This window comes from Muntiacus reevesi, chromosome X (assembly GCF_963930625.1).
Source record: "Muntiacus reevesi chromosome X, mMunRee1.1, whole genome shotgun sequence".
Lineage (NCBI taxonomy): Eukaryota > Metazoa > Chordata > Mammalia > Artiodactyla > Cervidae > Muntiacus > Muntiacus reevesi.
In genome coordinates this window covers 125,657,253-125,677,307 of record NC_089271.1, presented here as the reverse complement: position 1 = coordinate 125,677,307, position 20,055 = coordinate 125,657,253, and the positions used below count along the sequence as shown (strand labels likewise).

General features: G+C 39.9%; 1 non-coding gene and 1 pseudogene across 1 annotated transcript; both read left to right on the top strand.

Annotated features, from left to right (window-relative positions):
* The first annotated feature begins 4,339 nt into the window (after positions 1 to 4,339).
* The window catches only part of LOC136154701 (DNA repair nuclease/redox regulator APEX1-like), a 32,279-nt pseudogene continuing 16,563 nt past the window's right edge, over positions 4,340 to 20,055 (top strand).
* On the top strand, positions 12,214 to 12,285 carry TRNAF-GAA (transfer RNA phenylalanine (anticodon GAA)). The gene has a single exon. It is a non-coding gene; the product is annotated as a tRNA-Phe (tRNA).

Sequence of the window (20,055 nt, the reverse complement as noted above, 5' to 3'; positions counted from 1 at the left end):
GTGAACATCAACATTCTAGGAATCGGTGAACTAAAATGGACTGGAATGGGTGAATTTAACTCAGATGACCATTATATCTACTACTGTGGGCAGGAATCCCTTAGAAGAAATGGAGTACCCATTATAGTCAACAAAAGAGTCTGAAATGCAGTACTTGATGCAATCTCAAAAACAACAGAATTATCTCTGTTTGTTTCTAAGGCAAACCATTCAATATCACGGTAATCCAAGTCTATGCCCCAACCAGTAATGCTGAAGAAGCTGAACAGTTCTATGAAGACCTACAAGACCTTCTAGAACTAACACCCCCAAAAGATGTCCTTTTCATGATAGGGGACTGGAATGCAAAAGTAGGAAGTCAAGAAACACCTGGAGTAACAGGCAAATTTGGCCTTGGAGTACAGAATGAAGCAGGGCAAAGGCTAACAGAGTTCCGCCCAGAGAATGCACTGGACATAGCAAACACCCTCTTCCAACAACACAAGAGAAGACTACCCATGGACATCACCAGATGGTTGACACCGAAGTCAGATTGATTATATTCTTCACAACCAAAGATGGAGAAGCTCTATACAGTCAGCAAAAACAAGACAGGGGGCTGACTGTGGCTCAGATCATGAACTCCTTATTGCCAAATTCAGACTGAAATTGAAGAAGTGGAGAAAACTACTAGACCATTAAGGTATGACCTAATTCAAATCCCATATGACTATACAGTGGAAGTGAGAAATAGATTTAAGGGACTAGATCTGATAGACAGAGTGCCTGATAAACTGTGGATGGAGGTTCATGACATTGTACAGGAGACAGGGATCAAGACCATCCCCAAGAGAAAGAAATGCAAAAAAGCAAAATGGATGTCTGAGGAGGCCTTACAAATAGCTGAGAAAAGAAGGGAAGCAAAATGCACTGGAGAAAAGGAAAGATACACCCATCTGAATGCAGAGTTCCAAAGAATAGCAAGGAGAGATAAGAAAGCCTTATTCAGTGATCAATGCAAAGAAATAGTGGAAAACAATAGAATGGGAAAAACTAGAGATCTCTTCAAGAAAATTATAGATACCAAGGGAACATTTCATGCAAAAATAGGCACAATAAAGGACAGAAATGGTAAGGAACTAACAGAAGCAGAAGATATTAAGAAGAGGTGGCAAGAATACACAGAAGAACTGTACAAAAAAGATCTTTATGACCCAGATAATCATGATCGTGTGATTACTCACCTAGAACCAGACATCCTGGAATTCAAAGTCAAGTGGGCCTTAGAAAGCATCACTACGAACAAAGCTAGTGGAGGTGATGGAATTCCAGTTGAGTTATTTCAAATCCTGAAAGATGATGCTGTGACAGTGCTGCACTCAATATGCCAGCAAATTTGGAAAACTCAGCAGTGGTCACAGGACTGGAAAAGGTCAGTTTTCATTCCAATCCCAAAGAAAGGCAACGCCAAGAATGCTCAAACTACCGCACAATTGCACTCATCTCACACGCTAGTAAAGTGATGCTTAAAATTCTCCAAGCCAGGCATTAGCAATATGTGAACCATGAACTTCCAGATGTTCAAGCTGGTTTTAGAAAAGGCAGAGAAAAAAAAATTTCTTTTTAAAAAGGCAGAGGAACCAGAGATCAAATTGCCAACATCCGCTGGATCATCAAAAAAGCAAGAGAGTTCCAGAAAAACATCTATTTCTGCTTTATTGACTATGCCAAAGTCTTTGACTGTGTGGACCACAATAAACTGTGGAGCATTCTTCAAGAGATGGGAATACCAGACCACCTGATCTGCCTCTTGAGAAACCTGTATGCAGGTCAGGAAGCAACAGTTAGAACTGGACATGGAACAACAGACTGGTTCCAAATAGGAAAAGAAGTACGTCAAGGCTGTATATTGTCACCCTGCTTATTTAACTTCTATGCAGAGTCCATCATGAGAAACGCTGGACTGGAGGAAACACAAGCTGGAATCAAGATTGCTGGGAGAAATATCAATAACCTCAGATATGCAGATGACACTACCCTTATGGTGGAAAGTGAAGAACTAAAGAGCCTCTTGATAAAAGTGAAAGAGGAGAGTGAAAAAGTTGCCTTAAAGCTCAACATTCAAAAAACTAAGATCATGGCATCCAGTCCCATCATTTCATGGCAAATAGATGGGGAAACTGTGGAAACAGGGGCTGACTTTATTTTGGGGGGCTCCAAAATCACTGCAGATGGTAATTGCAGCCATGAAATTAAAAGATGCTACTCCTTGGAAGGAAAGTTATGACCAACCTAGATAGCATATTAAAAAGCAGAGACATTACTTTGCCAACAAAGGTCCATCTAGTCAAGGCTATGGTTTTTCCAGTAGTCATGTATGGATGTGAGAGTTGGACTATAAAGAAAGCTGAGTGCAGAAGAATTAATGCTTTTGAACTGTGGTATTGGAGAAGACTCTTGAGAGTCCCTTGGACTGCAAGGAGATCCAACCAATCCATCCTAAAGGAGATCAGTCTTGAGTGTTCATTGGAAGGACTGATGTTAAAGCTGAAACTCCAATACCCTGGCCACCTGATGCAAAGAGCTGACTCACTGGAAAGGACCCTGATGCTGGGAAAGATTGAGGGCAGGAGGAGAAGGGGACAGCAGAGGATGAGATGGTTGGATAGCATCACCGACTCAATGGACATGGGTTTGGGTGGACTCCAGGAGTTGGTGATGGACAGGGAGGCCTGACGTGTTGTAGTTCATGGGGTTGCAAAGAGTCGGACACAGCTGAGTGACTGAACTGAACTATATGATCCTACCTGACTGAGTGTTATAAACCCTTTTGATCTTTATTGATAAAACTTCCTAGATTGCTTGACTTCTAGCTAAGTTTTGGATACTTCAGAGGGCCCCTGAGACATCCCAAAGAGCTATTAAACTACCTAGGTTCATTGGATACGTTAAATTACATGGGAAGTACCGTTGAAGGGGTAATAAATCTTTTCGGGTTATACTGTATGGTTGATGTTACAAATATAGATATCCTTAAATTAATTGAAATTCATACAACTCTCATATGCCCTGATAAAATATGGTCAATTACAATTCTAGCTATCATATTAAAGTGTTGTATATCACAACAATGACCAGGTATCTTTGTCAATTGCAATAGAATCAGATTTTTAAACATGTTTTGTATGGTTTTACTCTCATGCCTTTAGAAGAATACTGCTAGTTCTTCAAGATTTATGGAAAAAACTTCCTAAAGTTAAGCAGAAAAACAAATTTTGTTATTGACAGTAAGCTGATACCAGACTGGAATTTGATCTTCTATCTGTTTAGAGACAAAGTTTTCTTAGAATGAAGCTTTCAATAACAGATTATTAATTTCTTTGCCTTTAAGTGATTATTTTTAAAGTCTTTTTGTTACTTTGGTAAAATAAACAAACATTATTTAAGATTATGGTACATGCAGACAAAGCTCATTCTGCTTCTACACAAAATAACCCCTCACGGTAAGACTTTTGCTATCCTGATGTCCTTAAAACATGGCAACAGTCTGCTCCTAAATCAGGAAACTAAAAATGGATAAACAACAGCTATAAATCAAAGAGCCAAGGCTATGGGAAATCCAAGATGGCCGCTTGTCTTTTCCCGCTCCCTGACAGACCTCATTTTTATTTGATGGGTTAAAGGCTTCCCTGGCTACAGTGTCAATGCCCTCACAATGAGTTCTCAAAAAAAAATTATGCTTCACTGAATATTAAATTCTAGTTTTGTTAATTAAGGTCTGTACTCACTAAGACTCACTTCTGAGATAGTTCCTTGTTATGTTATATTGCTAAAAGCTTTAATTAAGTTATAAAAAGGACATCTAAGATTGTTTCCAAAGCTTATCTTAGTAACCAATCTTTAGATAAAGCTCAGATGTTCCATGATGTCCAAGCAGGAGATGAACACTTGGCTATAATAATTTAACTGAGTCAGATGACCTGGGGTATATCAGGCTATACCCAGTGAAAGTTTTTAAGTCATTAAATTCTTGCTAGTGACCTTACTAATAACTGCTAGCTATATTATTTTCTATGTAGCTTGTTTCAGAAGATTATTTCTTACATTACCAAATGTGTGACTGAGCCTGTGATAAAATGCTGATATACAGTCCCATATAAGATCAATAATTGTAATAATGTAACTCTAGATATGGGCAGAAGCAACAAGAGGAAATATTTCCCTGGACCAAGAGGCTAGCTAGTAAGACAGGTATGGTCCAGAGACTGTTGCTACTTACAAGGCCTAGTCTAGTGAAAACACACTGAGTGGCCTATCAAAGGAATCTTTATTAGACCTGGGAATGAGCCTTCCCAGCACCATGGGACACAATTACCATGAAATGCCCCCAAAGCATGGTCAAGTATGTGGCTATGAAGGGGCCCTGCTGACTGGAAGTTGGCCCTTGCCAGCTGCCTCTACAAAGATCAAATCACGAGCACTACAAGATGCTGACCTTCAACACCCACGTGAAAGGAGTTCAGGGTGGAGACAAAAAATAAGGCACTGTGCTCTGGGAAAAACCAAAAAGAAAAACAAACCAAAAAAAAAAAAAAAAAACCCAGGCCTTCAGATAGTCAGATGTTTTCAGGTAAATATTTTTCTGAGTCCAAATTCTACACTAATGTCATGAATCAATGTCTGAACCCGGTTCTCCTGGCTAGCCCCTCAGCAGCTTTCCTCTATTAATCTTTAGGCCATATATCTTTAACTTCCTTGTTAAGTTTGTTTTTCCAAGTAGTAGTACAACAAGAATATCCCCCCGCCAACACCCAGACAATGCTAGTACAAGCTGCCTTATCATTCTGTGGACTGTCACCTCCCTCTGTAAATGCACCCCGAGGTCCTCAGACTATTCTCCCTTTGAGATCTTATAAGGAAGACCACCCCAAGTAATAGAAAAGCTCAAGGGAAACCATCAACAACTAGTTGACCTGGAGATGTCCCGACACCTCCAAGCCCTGGGAAAAGTCTTCAGCCATACCGCCCGATAAACCTTAGAAAGGACACCAATTCCTTTGGGCAATTGGGTTCATCCCTATCAGCCAGGAGATGAGCTATGAGTTAAAGATTAGGGAAAAAAAAAAAAACACTTCAGCCAATTTCAACAGGTCCTCACATGATCGTCCTGGCAACTCCTTCTGCTGTTAGAATTACAGGTGTCATCCCTTGGATTCACCACACCAGAGTCGAGAAGGCAGCGACTTCCTGTGATGAGGACACCTGGAAAGCAGTTCGGGACCCCAAAAACATCCTCAAGGTCTGGTTCCAAAGACAAGGCCCTCACTCACAAAGGATGCTGGGTTCTGCTCTGGTCATTCTGGAAGCTGACTAGTCAACGTGTGGCAGAAACCTGAGGATTCTTCAGCCTTGCTCCAGCCACACTCTGGCAGCTGGCTGGTCAATGTACGGCAGGAGCCTGAGGATCCAGCTATCAAAATATTGATAGATTTTTATTGTCAACCCTGGTCTCTATTCCTAATTGATATTATTGCTGTGCTCTTCATTATAGGAACAAATAGACTCCCTGGCTGAGATGGTTTTACAGAATAGGGGAGGGCTAGACCTACTGACAGCTGAAGAGCTATGCCTCTTCTTGAATGGAGAAGGCTGCTTTTCCAATCAGAAATAGTCAGGGACATGGTCCAGCAGCTAAGGGAACAAATCATAATAAGGAGAGAGAAACTAGCTAATTCCTGGGGTAATTGGAACATTATCTGGAGCTGAATATCATGGCTTTTCCCTTTAACAGGTCCTTTCTTGCTCTTTGCAGTACTCTTGTTTGGCCCTTGTATACTCAATGCAATTACCCAGTTCATAACCTTTTGGATTGAATCCATAAAGTTACAAATGGTAATAGCTCAATATAGCCCCCTAAACAATGCAGAGTTCTGAATGTCCTACCAAAACGTGAGATGATGCTTTCTACAATGAGTGATAGAAGAGTCAAGAGGGGGAAATGAAGAGGAAAAGTTAAAATTTTACCTAACCTCCTGCTCGTTCTGCCTCTATAACTCAGCTTGCACCTTGCAAAGTTGGATCACACAGGTCATGTAGTCTCAGAAAGTGGGGGCTTACAATACCAGGAACTGAAGCTTATCTCACTCACCCTTGTCCTGCTCTTTGCAACTGCCCAGCCCCTGCAAACCTGCCTTATCATGCCTGTCTGTAAAGGTCAGGTACCCCCCTCCCTATCTTGACTGCTATTCCTGTGCACGCAAAACCCCTTATTTTAAACCAGCCTATTAACAGCTAGTGTTGCCCACTACAGTCTGTCTATAGAAACTCTGTAACCCCTTTGTTTGGCACTCAGAACTCAGAGTGTTAACTCCTCTGGGCCTGCCGGCATAATAAACCTGAGTTCTCCAAGTCTCTGAGCATGGTGCTTGGTTTCTTGATTACTGGTTTCTGCAACAAAACTAGTCATAAGAAAGAAAATATTCTTCAGGAAAGTAAAACCCAGTAGCAAATGTGATTTCAAAGAATGTAGATGCTACAAAACCAATTTGTGGGTAAAGCATAATTCTATGGTGTCATATGGGGGTAAAGTGCCCCAGAGAAGTAGTAATTTGTGAACCAAGGAAACCACAAGTTAATATGGGTTCTGACCCAGGTACCACCAGAAAATAATAAGGAACTACATGTATGGAACAGAATTAAATACATGAATCACAGATCAAATTATAAAAACAACTAGCAAATAAAAGGCAGAACATTCTTTATGATTCAGTGTTGCTTACTAAAAGAATTTACATGAAACAAAATCATTTTCTGGAGGGCTTCTTCCCATTTTCCTAGAGCTAGTAAGAATTATAGGGATATTACTGGAGTTTGATTTTGTAGTCATGTATTAGGTTACACCTCAGGATTACTGCAGAACATCTTGTGTCTGACTAACAAATGCAGAATCTAAATATATATTCTGCATATTCTAATGATGAAAGCTACCTAGAACCTTCTATTGGTTTCTCCCATTCCTGTGTAAATAAGAACCTTGGAATATTCTTGTTGCTTGTTGTTTTCTGGGACTTCTCTGGTGGCTCAGATGGTACAGAATCTGCCTGCAAGGCAGGAGACCCAGGTTCAGTCCCTGGATGGAAAGATCCCCTGGCGAAGGGAATGGCTACTGACTCCAGTATTCTTGCCTGGAGAATCCCATGGACAGAGGAGACTGGGGGGCTACAGTCCAGGAGATCACTAAGGTCACTCAATTGTGCCTGACTCTTTTGTGACCCCTTGGACTATAGCCCACCAGGCTCCTCTATCCATGGGATTCTCCAGGCAAGAATACTAGAGTGGGTAGCCATTCCCTTCTCCAGGGGATCTTCCTGACTCAGGGATCAAATGTGGTCTTCTGCATTGGCAGGAGGATTCTTTACCACTGAGCACTAGGGAAGCTCTTGTTGCTGCAAAGTGTATTCTCTATGCAATGGGCTCTTCGCAAAGAACTATTTCTAGTTGGGAAATTGAAGAAAAAATAATTTAAACTTTGTTAAAAGAATAGGATTTTTGTAGGCCACCTATCAATTTCTGAAATATACTTGTAAGAAAGGCACATTGGATGTTGTGGTGACTGTTCTGTGACCTGGTTTGCTGCTCTTAAATCTCAAGCTATTCAAAATGTAGTGGTATGGGGCATCACCCCTCTGCAGTTCAAACCTCAGTGGGCCAGATAACAGCGTGGGGAGTCACTCCCTCTAAATCCTAGAGGCAGACATTATAAAAGAGATGGTTCTCTGAATTTTAGAATTCACACAATTGTAAATATCATACATATATTCTACCAGTCAATGTGAACCAGAAGTGATTTTTACCTATGGTTAATACTGTAGGCAGAATGACTAGTTGGCTTTCAAATAGCAACTTAGTCATTTTGTGGGCTTCCCTGGTGACTCAGCTGGTAAAGAATCTGCCTGCAATGCAGGAGACCTGAGTTCGATCCCTAGGTTGGAAAGATCCCCTGGAGAAGGAAAAGCTACCCACTCCAGTATTTTGGTCTGGAGAATTCCATGGACTGTATAGTGCATGGGGTCGAAAAGAGTCAGACACGACTGAGCGACTTTCACTTTCACACTTTCACAGTCATTTCTTTATCTCAAAAGTCATTTCTTCCTACTTCTGTACCAAATTTCACCAAAGTGTAATAAAACGTACAGCATATATGATCATTTAAAGTGTTATAGAGATGATGAACAGTCCAAATTTTTCATTAACTTGACCAAGGTCACGAAGTAGTGACTGTTGAAATCAGGGTTAAAATCCTGGGCTTTCTGACTACAAACCCTCAGTTCTTTCTATTGTATCACTAATGTGATCCTTGAATGATTTCTAGAAATATTATGGAACTCTTTTGGTATTCTGAAACTCAATTTCCAATGGGGAAGGGAGAACACCAGCTGGGTGTCCTATAATTTAACTCAATTCTGATACTATCCACCTGGAGATAGAATCAGATTCCCCACATATAAATAAAAGCCTCAGTCCCACAAGATTGTCTGCCCTGCCACCCCCTCCCCCAACTCAAAGGGCAGTTGTTAGTTCAGGTTATCATTGTACTTCTGCCTGGTTGGTCGGTTATCCATCAGAGGTCCCCATGACTACCTCCTCAGGTTTGATTAACTTGCTAGAACAGTTCACAGAATTCAGAGAAATATTTTACTTACTAGATCACTGCTTCATTATAAAAGGATATAACTCAGGAATAGCCAGATGCAAGAGAAGGTATGAGGAAAGGGCGAGAATGCTTCCATGCCCTCCAGGAGTGTCATTCTCCCCAAATCTCCACAAGTTCACCAAACCAGAAGATTACCCTTTCTTTGGGGGTTTTACGGAGGCTTCATTACATAGTAATGTTCAATTAAATCACTGGCTATTGTCCATTATTTAAATCTCAAGGTCCCCTCCCCTCCCCGGAGTTTGGGGGTGGGGTGGAAATGAAAGTTCCAACCCAAAGTTCCAAAGTTCTAGTGATAGCTAGATTGGCTCTACTAGCAACCAGCCTCCACCCTTAAGCTGTTTCCTAAGGACATTCATTAACAAAACAAAAAATACCTTAATCTCTCTATATATTTGAAATTCTAAGGGCTTGGGGAGCTGAGAACCAGACTCCCTTCAGTTCAGTTCAGTCTCTGCAGTCTTGTCCAACTCTTTGTGACCCCATGGACTGCAGTACGCCAGGCTTCCCTGTCCATCACCAACTCCTGGAGCTTGCTCAAACTCATGTTCATTGAGTTGGTGATGCCATCCAACCATCTTATCCTCTGTCGTCCCCTTCTCCTCCCTCCTTCAATCTTTCCCAGCATCAGGGTCTTTTCCAATGAGTCAGTTCTTTGCATCAGGTGGCCAAAGTATTGGAGTTTCAGCTTCAGCATCAGTCCTTTCAATGCATATTCAGGACTGATCTCCTTTAGGATGGACTGGTTAGATCACCTTGCTGTCCAAGGGACTCTCAAGAGTCCCACAGTTCTCCAACACCACAGTTCAAAAGCATCAATTCTTCGGCATTCAGTTTTCTTTATAGTCTACCTCTTGACTGAATAGTAACTATGACCAAATATATATTTTTCTTATAATTCGCAATATCACAGAAACCAAGAGCATGGTTCTAGAGGGGCCGGGTTATGCCTTCTCAGTCCGTGCCTGTGTGTGCTCAGTGGTGTCAGACTCTGCAATCCTATGGACTGTAGACTGCCAGGCTCCTCTGTCCATGGGATTCTCTTAGCAAGAATACTGGAGTGGGTTGCCATTTCCTTCTTGAGGGCATCTTCCCCACCCAGGGATCTAGCCTGCATCTCCTGCATTCTTTACTACTGAGCCACCAGGGAAGCCCACAGTGAGTAGAATGCAGACTAAATTTCAACCCAAATTCATGTCCCCTCTGTAAGGCATCCTTGTATAGAAAACAAATTGCACAAGAATCTGTGTGCTCTGGCTGACTGCCTAAAATCATCTATTGGATTTATTCTCTGGAGCTGTCACTCCAGAGGACTTGGGCTGCTGGCTGATGTCTTCACCTAGGTCCTCACAGGATTAGTCATGAATAAATGTGTAGACAAAGAATACTGTCAGCCATTTTAGTAAACAAAGGATGTAGCCATCAAGCCATCAGCCACTGTACTCTTCTCCATGCCCTCTGAGGGGAATTCAGGATGAAAAAAACACAACAGGATAGTGGCCCTAGATAGTTATATCAAAGGAATAATTTCAATGAACCCAGACTCCTGACTCTTCTCACCTTGTAGAAAAGTACTAAAATTATTAACTTGAGATGTCTGGTTTTTGTGATTAGGAGTAATCTCTTGATGTCTGAATACATGTTTTGTTTTGTTTTCCCTCAGCAAAAACTACAAATCCTAGTTCCTCCCTTACTTCTTTGGACAGTTTCTCAGAGCTATCTACATGGCTATATCCCAGGCTTACAGTCCTCAGTAATACCCCAAATAAAACATAATTCTCAATTTTTAGGTTGTGCATTTTTTTCAGTCGAGAAACCTCATTGTCCTTTTAATATTAAATAGGTGTACAACCTACACAAAGACATTATACTCTTATCCATGATACAACCTGCTGGCTTTTTGTAACTTAGACTGTTCCAAAAAAAAAAAGAAAAATACCCAGAACAAAAATTAATCAAACTATCTGACTTTGATAGGGAAACAAAATGTTAGGTAGTTAGAACAGGAAACAGGAGTCCAAAATGGCGGTGCCTAAAAGACAAGGAAGGGAAAAGCCCACAAAAATAGAACAAAGGAAGGTCAGAGGACTGGAGTGAGGACCTCGGGTAGAACAAACAGCACTCCTGGCTAGCCCAATGTACATAGGGCAGGCCCAGTGGGAAGGGAAAAACACATAAAAAGAAGAGACAAAGGGCCAGGGCTCTCTTCTCTTCGCATCTTTGGGTTGGCATGCCCTCACGCCTTGAGGATGTATTTTCCTGCTATTTTCTAAATAAAATTGAGTTGTGACACGGAGCTGTAACACTGATCTGTCTAAGAGCTATAACATGGTCTGTCCAAGACCCAAGAGTTATAACACGATCTGTCTGAGAGCTGTGACATGCCGAGGGCTCTAATGTCCCTCACTTCAAACTTTTGTTGAGACAAGACAGCACCGAGGAGATAACACTCACCTAACACAAAATATCCAGAATTATGTCCTAAACTCAACTTAAAAAGCCCAAAATTGAAAAATTCAGATTAGTCAGATGCCCCATGTTGTTTTGCTTTGTTTTGTTTTTCCTACAGACTGTATCAGGCACTGTGGTAAGTGCTGTGATTGAGAAACATTTTGGATACTACTGGATGGTAGCTGTATGAAATAGACTGTCTGGAACAGTCTGAATTTTAACTATGCTGCCATGTTTTATGATTGTGAGTCAGATAATATAAATCCACAGTCATGAAAACTGAAGACTTTGGAAAAATGTAACCATTTTGATTAGGAGAACACTATAGAAGTAAAAGTTTGATATAACATGCCAAATTTTTCTGGACATTTTAAGGGTTTTGCTTATAGATGAATCTTAGTAGACTGATTATCACTTATCCAATTCTCAATGTGTATAAAGCAATGTGGAACATGCTTTATTTAAATACTCCTCATGTAATCTTTAAAGGAATCCTATGAGATAAGTATCCATCATCATCCTCATCTCACATCTTATAAATGAAAAACTGAGGTTCAGACACATTGAATAACCTTATTCCAGGTGGGAGTGGGGTATAGTGGTTAAGTCGTGTCCAACTCTTGCGACCCCATGGACTGTAGCCTGTCAGGCTCCTCTGTCCATGGGATTCTCCAGGCAAGAACTGCAGTGGGTTGCCATGCCCTCCTCTAGGGGATCTTCCCAACCCAGGGATCAAACCCAGGTCTCCTGCATTGCAGGCAGATTCCTTACTGGCTGAGCTAAGAGGGAAGCCCAGGTACCTCAGCTGAAAAAAGGCATGGTGCCAATTATGAACTCATGTGTTTTCAGTCTCAGAACTTGAGCTTTCTACAACTTCTGACATACTTCTAAGTCAACTTTAACAATAAAAATGTGAAGATGCTCTGATACTGTAAAGTAGATTCAAAATCTCAATAAAATTAATGATTTGCAAACAAAGCAAAAATTCTTCTCTAGGATTCATTTTGGTGTAAATAAATAATTGGGGCTAAACTTTGGCAAATATACTGGCACAATTATAAATAAACAATTCCCTGGTGGCTCAGATGGTAAAGCATCTGCCTGAAATGCAAGAGACCCAGGTTCGATCCCTGGGTAGGGAAGATACCCTGGAGAAGGAAATGGCAACCCACTCCAGTACTCTTGCCTGGAAAATTCCATGGACAGAGGAGCCTGGTAGGCTACAGTCCATGGTGTCACAAAGTTGGACAGTACTGAGCGACTTCACTTTCAGACTTTCAGGTAAATAGGATATTTGGGACACATTTGGGAAGTCATTGGATTTTTTTTTTTTTTTGCTTGATGTGGAGATTAATTAATAGGCCACCCCAAACCTGCAGTTATAAGAAAAATTAATACATGCCTTTTGAGTGAAATGATGTTTAAAGAGCAATTATGTTTAAATGTTGCATTTGAAAGCCTTACCTCCCACACATACAAAAATATCTATTATTTTGCAAACTACACTAATTAGTGTATACAATTTCAAAAGACTATTCCTCCAGATAGAAAATTACAATACAAATATACTGAAACTACGCCAACTAAATTATCTAGGCACAGAAAGACACCCTGTTGTTTTACGACATCTCCCCAAAATATTTTCTGCAAAAATATAGCAGGATTTTGACCAGCATTACTTCCTGAAAAGATGTGGCATTAGATTTATGAAGAGTTGATGAGCCACTATATTTAGAAACAAAATTATTACATTTTGCTTTGGAAAAAATTGGAAGAGCTAATAATAGGAAAAGATGATTTGCCTCTTAGGAAAAAAAAAAAAAAAAAACGGTTTGCAAACTACAAAGACTAGAGGCTAGAGGCCAGGGCAACTGGAAACTCTCTTCTGAAGGATTTGTTACTAAGTAGAGAGATTAGCAATTGGAACCAAAGGGTGATGGCTTATGGAATGATATTGTTGCAGAAACCAGTAATGGAGAAACTAAGCACCACACTGGGAGAGTTGGAGAACTCAGGTTTATTACCCCAGCAGGCCCAGAGGAGTAAACACTCCAAGCTCTGAGCCCAGAACAAAGGGGTTACAGAGTTTTTCAAGACAGACTATAGTGGGCAACACTAGCTGCTAATAGGTTGGTTTAAACTAAGGGGTTTCGTGCGTGGGGGAATAGTGTTCAAGATAGGGAGGGGGATGCCTGACCTCTACATGGACAGGCATGATTAAGTAGGATTGCAGGACAATTGCAGGGCAATTGCAATGAGCAGGACAAGGGTGAGTGAGATAAGCTCCAGTTCTGAGTATTTTAAGTCCCCACTTTCTGAGACTATGTGACCTACGTGATCCAGATTTTGCAAGGAGCAAGCTGAGTTACAGAGGCAGAATGAGCAGGAGGTTAGGCAAAATTTTAACTTTTCCTCTTCAATACCAACCTTGCCCAGTCCTATTCATCACTTCTAATCAACAAATTGAATAAAGATATTAGATGGCATGCTCATGAAATCAGTGAGTAGCACAGATCTCAGACTGCTAATGAATGTTCAGGATGGCACAGTCAGGATCCAAAAAGGCAAGCTGAAGAGGTGGGCTGGATCCAATAAGATGAAATGTGAAAAGGAAGACCAATACTTGAATCCAAAAAGCCAACCATAGCAAAACAGGAAGATGTGACTAAACAGCAAGTAGTACTAGAGAATGAGACTCAAGGAGTCAAAAGGTATATTGATACTCATCCTAAAAGTCAATGCAATTTTAAGTTGCTTTAACAAACATGTATTATCTGGGAAGAAAAAAACATATACTGAAACATTTTCTGTAGAGTGAATATTAAAATGTGTTATATGGGAGAAAGAGTTTTCATGACCAAATTAGTTGAGGGAAGCTGCAGGTTAATTTAAACAAGTCTACTTTCTGTAGGAATACTCAGAGCTTAAATGTTGACTATTATTTCTCAAGCTTACTTGACCATGGAACACTTCTTTTTGTAAAGTACCTTGTGGGACTGCCATTAAAGAGGATACCCTTGAGGAAATATTGAAAAAGGGCTGTCTCAAGAGGCAATGAGTTCCTTGTGAGATTCTTTTTAAAAGCAAAAGAGACCCAAACATCAGCTGAATGTTGGTCTAAATGAACAGAAGGTTTCCCCCTACCTTGGAAGTCTGTGATACGTGATTAACCAGACATAACGTGTGCGTGTGTGAGTGCTCAGTTGCCTGGTCATGTCCAACTCTTTGGGACCCTGTGGACTACAGTCTCCTCTGTCCATGAGCTTTCCTAGGCAAGAATACTGGAGTGGGCTGCCATTTTCTCCTCCAGGGGATCTTCCCAACCCAGGGATCAAACTAAACTCTCCTGCATTGGCAAGTGGATTCTTTACCACTGAGCCACCTGGGAAGCCCAACTAGACTTGACAAATACCACTAATTCCCTATGATACCTGGATCAGATACCTAGTGAGGAAACTTCTCTGGAGAACTACCACAGCAACAGAGTGATGGGAAAAAGTTTCTTCAACAAGCACTTGCTTCAGAAAGGCTATCTTTTCAACTATCTTAATGGTAAAACATTAAAAGAAAGATTGGTGAAAAGATGAGATAGCAGTGTGTTCCGTGTGCACTTGAGAAAAAGGTGAAATTGATTGTTTTGGGGTGAAATGTCCTATAGATATCAATTAGGTCTAGCTGGTCCATTGTATCATTTAAGGTTTGTGTTTCCTTGTTGATTTTCTGTTTAGTTGATCTATCCATAGTTGTGAGTGGGGTATTAAAGTCTCCCACTATTATTGTGTTGCTATTAATTTCCTCTTTCATACTCATTAGCGTTTGCCGTACATATTGCGGTGCTCCTATGTTGGGTGCATATATGTTTATAATTGTTATATCTTCTTCTTGGATTGATCCTTTGATCATTATGTAGTGTCCTTCTTTGTCTCTTTTCACATCCTTTGGTAGGACACAGAAAAGCTAATCAAAGAGTGGCACGTTGTTTGGTGTGCTCAGCTTCCATCAAAGCGTGTTGCTCTGTGCTCCAGGGTGTCTAATCTCCACATTCACCAAGCATCACTACTCAACCTTCATGTTAGAAAGCTGGCTTCCCAGCTGGACCTACCTACAGAAGACTGGGTTTCTGGTACTGAGTCGCAGTTGTGGCCTGATGCCTGAGGATAAGCTAAGATGAGAAGGTATTTCCTGTTCTTTCTTTACCCCTTTAAGGATAATGTACACTAGCTCAAACACCAGAATATTTTGCTGGCCTATACTATAATCAATCAGGAAGGTATACCTTGAATTAAACAAGTGAATTCATTAACTATGTTGTATCTACTAGTTTTGACTAGATCCAACCTTCTTTTCTCAACTGGGGTCTCAACTAGGGTGTGTGTGTGTGTGTGTGTGTGTGTGTGTGTGTGTGTGTGTGTGTGTGTGTGTGTGTGTGTGTGTGTGTGTGTGTGTGTGTGTGTGTGTGTGTGTGTGTGTGTGTGTGTGTGTGTGTGTGTGTGTGTGTGTAGAAACAACCACAAAGCCCCATTTCTACAAATTCAAGCAATGTTCTCAACTAGGGTGTGTGTGTGTGTGTAGAAACAATCACAAAGCCCCATTTCTACAAATTCAAGCAATGTTGTAAAGCAACATTAAGCATTTTTAAAAATCTCACCTAAGGTGCAATGAGCTGTTACCCAAAATTCCAAATAACCTTCTCACAACACAAAAGCCTCACTGATTTTTAATTTGCTCAATTTAATTTACTAAATGTGTTAAAAACTGAGGTCTGTGACACAAACACAGTACAGTATTTTTTATTTTTATCCTTCAGTAATGTGGCTTCCCAGGAAAAAAGCTTAGCAATGTAAATCACATGATTACACAGACCATTACAGAAAAATCTGTCAGTGTTTTCTTAGAAGACTACCAGTCAAACAATTTAAATTTCCAAAAAAGTCACTAATTCAGCAAATATGTTGCTCTATACACAGTTACTAAGTGTTAAAGTTATGAAAATACACCATACTTACTGATAGATAATGCCACCAATTTGGCCTGCTTCTACTAAAAATCTGATATTCAAAATTTTTAAATTTTTAAACTTCAAATTTTAAACTTAAGAAATTGTCCTGCTATGTTCACAAAAAGCATCGTAAGGTATATTTAGCACAATGCCTCGAACAACATAGTCAGACATAAATATTTGTTGAGTGACAGAATAAATGAATGAATGTATAAGTTTCAGTGTTGAAATTTACTTTTAAATACCATTGGCAGGCAAACTGATGGATTGATTGTAACTGTACTTGATATTTATGTAGTAAGAACAAAATAAGCAAATTTTGGCTTAAATTGTAGCCAAAAATAGCTTCATTTCAAGTTCATAAATTGGGATTATCAAGCCGAAAGATAGTCTCAAGGAAATGAAAAACATATTATCAAAGCAAAAAGGAACATCTTCATCTCTATATCTTTACAGGGCATGGAAAACTTTTGCTTAGCAAGCTGAAGCCAAGGGGGTTTGTTCTGTAGCTGTGGATCAGAGACTGCAATTAGACACTATCTTTTGCCCAGGAAAACAAGCTAATGAAATTTACCATCCAATTCATATAAAGAGTAACAGCAATTGCTGATTAGGGACTAAAAACTAGTTGCAACAACATTTTAATTACATTTCAATGCAAGACTATAAATTAATTTATCCAGAAGAAATACTGTACTATGTTGGTTTACAAAATGGCTAATTAGCCCATCCAGAACTTGAAGGAGACCAAAGGACTTTTTATTTAATATATAAAGAAAATAAACAGCTAGCAGCAAATTATTTCAAGGACATAAGCATTTATTTCAGGCCAGAATCAATATTAGAATATATCTTACTTCAGCCTCAATCCTTCCTAAGTCACTACTTAGCATCAGAAGGCTCAGTATTTAATGAGTGTTAAGAAGTACTTCTGATACTTGCTTCATCTTTTGAGCTACATAAAGACCAAAGGGTTTAGAAAAGAGTGAAAGAAGTTTTGGGTTTTATGTCTGGTCTGTTTGTTTTTACTGTCCATCCCATTCAGTCCCATAAGCTCTATTGAGCAGAACCCAGACGGCAGCATTAATCTACCCAGGCAGTTGCCTTTAGAGAAATGCTTTTATCAGAGTAGAAGCTCGTTTAGGCTATGCACAGATTTCACAGCAATTACCCTTTTTTATATATTGAAACTATCCTTTAAACAGTGCCATTATTTCTCTTCTATTCTTTACAACAAAGATATAGATGTACGTCTTTCAAGAAATCACAGTTATCAGACAGTGAAGCTTGTAATTTGAGGCTCTGTCAAAGGAACTGGAATGTCATTGCAGTAAGGGCAGTTCTGCTCTCTCCAAACGGCTGGCACTACACCTCAGAGACCACGTAGCCAAAGAAAGCAACTTCTGGTGAGTCTGAATGCTATCAGTTCCACCTCCTCTTTTTAGGATGTTTAGGATTCTGTGTGTCTAGAAACCAGAGGTGACAATAGTGAGCAACCATATCAGAAACATTTTAAAGGTTAATGAATTCTGGCATAAAATAATGTCAGAGCCATAAACAACTCATAAATACCAAGTCTAGGAAAACCACAGAAACAGTCATCACACTTTAGAGAGTGGTAGAGCCCCAGATGATAAAACCACATGGGCTTCTCAATTATTCTTTTAGTAAACTTGGTGGAGTATTATACTATCTATCAATATCTATGATATCAGCGAATGATAGTTCAGGGATACAGAATGCAAAATGCAGTCTGTCTCAGTTCAGTTGTGCACTGCCTTGGTGATGACTTCGAGACTGGAAATGGAATTCAGCTCAACTTAGGTAATGAGGAAATCAGTTTCCAGTTAGGCAGAGTAAATGTCTAACTAGCAGTCTTCTTCCCCTTTGTCACACACCCATCACCACATTCAGGTCAGTATGTGGAATAAGTTCCAGAGTGTTATATTATACACTGTGTTATTTATCTGTTAAATTTACAGGTACAACAAATTTATAAAGACTCTCAAAATTTAGGGGGGAAATGTATCTACATCCAACTCACTCAAACTTAAGCTTGCAAGGGGCCAAGTAAAAATGGGTTAGCTCATATGGTAAACTCGACAAATTGAGAGAGACGATAGAGTTCTAAGAATCAAGTGCCATACCTTAGAATTGGTAGAGTGAGGCAGAGCCACTCTCTAAGACCATTAGGTCTTTGCAATGCCTATTTAACAAATGATACAAAAATAAATGGAAAGAAGCTTAGCTTCTGGCTTAAAGCCATAGAAGCAAAGAAAGTTGCTCTTAAGGGTCAAAGTTCCAATATCTAGTCATAATGTATTTCTAGTCTTAACATTTCAAAACAGTACCACTGAGTGTTTTAATGCTGTACTGCCCAATTTGATCAATCCATGAATCTGAAAATCTAACTATACCAAAAATACAAAGCAGTTATGAAATGAAAATATATGTGTTCTGGTGAACATTCAGGGCAGTTGTAACTTTTTTTTTTTTAACATTTGCTCTTACATGTGCTATCCTGGTGGCTCAGGCAGTAAAGAATCTGCCTGCAATGCAGGAGACACAGGTGCGATCCCTAGGATGGGAAGATCCCCTGGAAGAGGAAATGGCAACCCACTCCAATATTCTTGCCTGGCAAATCCCATGGACAGAGGAGCCTGGTGGGTTCCAGTCCATGGGGTTGCAAAGAGTTGGACACTGAGCGACTAACACTTTTGCTTTCTTACAAGTCTAGCACTTAGCCTTGTGTGTTTTGAGTGAACATGTTTCCTGGAACTAGTTGTTGCCCTCTTCCTCTCCCTCCTCCTCCTATTTTTGAAAAGTACAAATGCTACCTGCGTGGCACTTTTCTGTCAAAATATGGTAATATAAATTCAACTCCTTTCATCTTTAAACCATTATTATTTTGATGTGACTTAAAGATAAGAAAATCAAGATTGACTTATTTGTCCAAAACAGTCATGCATAGCTACTTGGTGGCAGAGTCAACATGAAAATTCACTATATAAGACTCTGCCATTGTTTGACCTGGAACAAATCATTTAATACAGCAGAAGCTCAGTTCCCTATCTCTAAATATGGGTGAAAGTGAAAAGTGTTAGTCGCTCAGTTGTGTCTGACTCTTTTTGACCCCATGGAGCCTCTTAGGCTCCTCTGTCCATGGAATTCTCCAGGCAAGAATACTGGAGTGGGTTGCCATTCCCTTCTCCAGGGGATCTTCCTGACCCAGGAATTGAACCTGGGTCTCCTGCACTGCAGGCAGCTTCTTTATCGTCTGAGCCACCAGGGAATTTTAGAGTTTTATTGTGAAAATTTGATAAGCTAATATATACCTGGCACAGAATACTCACTAAATATTATTCTCTTCCTGAGATCAAATATGTTTGCTAAATGCCAAGATAAACAAATTAAACAGACATTTTTGCTGCAAGACTCTTTGGAGCCTTTAATATGCTATGTGATGCTCCAAGAAGCAAACAGGGTACGTAACATTTCTCCCAACAACCAAGCAACCAATTATTTTTCCAGGAAGCATCTATTCATATGTCATGAAATACTAATATTCTATAGGACACACTTTGAGAACTCTGTTGCAGACCATAAGATATTTTGGGAAATACATGAAATAAATTCTTTAGAAATTAGTTCTTTATAATTAATAAATTACTGGTTTAAATAGTCTGACCTGAATTCCTAAGTGCCTTTTTGAGGTCATCCCAAAACATCTAGTACATAGGAACTATTAAAGCAAAGACTTATAAATAGAGCCCCAAGTTCAGAAAAATACTTGAGTGGCTCAATTTTATTACAGGTCTATGTGAATGCTGGACACACCGTATGGTTATCTGTGCTTCCAGAGTAAAAATACAGGCAGCTTTCAAAAGAAGAAAGGTTCTCAGTGATTCCACCT